Source organism: Protopterus annectens, chromosome 12.part0 (assembly GCF_019279795.1).
Source record: "Protopterus annectens isolate FY-2018-M chromosome 12.part0, PAN1.0, whole genome shotgun sequence".
Lineage (NCBI taxonomy): Eukaryota > Metazoa > Chordata > Ceratodontiformes > Protopteridae > Protopterus > Protopterus annectens.
This window is the reverse complement of record NC_056746.1, coordinates 360,212,105-360,212,482: the sequence shown is the minus strand read 5'-3', so window position 1 is coordinate 360,212,482 and position 378 is coordinate 360,212,105.

Below are 378 nucleotides of genomic sequence, written 5' to 3'. Positions count from 1 at the left end.
ATGTGGACATCCTACAAAAGGGCCTCACTGAGACAGATGCCTGGTGTCAAAGCCATGGCCTCAAGCTCAGTGCCAAAAAGTGCATTGTCATCCCCTTTGGTAAAAACTCTGTACTCATGAACTACAACATAGGCGGTAGTATACTTAACACCGAAAGTGTGATAAGAGACCTTGGGACACAGGTGGACAGTAGTCTCTCCTTTGATAATCACATTGCCACAGTAGTCAGGAAACTACGTGGCACACCTCATCGCAAACGGTTTCTCATCCAGAAAAAAAGAGGTCATTGTTCCCCTCTACTCATCACTCATTAGACCCATTATAGAGTGCAACGCCCCCCTTTTGGTATGTACCTGACAAGACATCTACAACAACTGG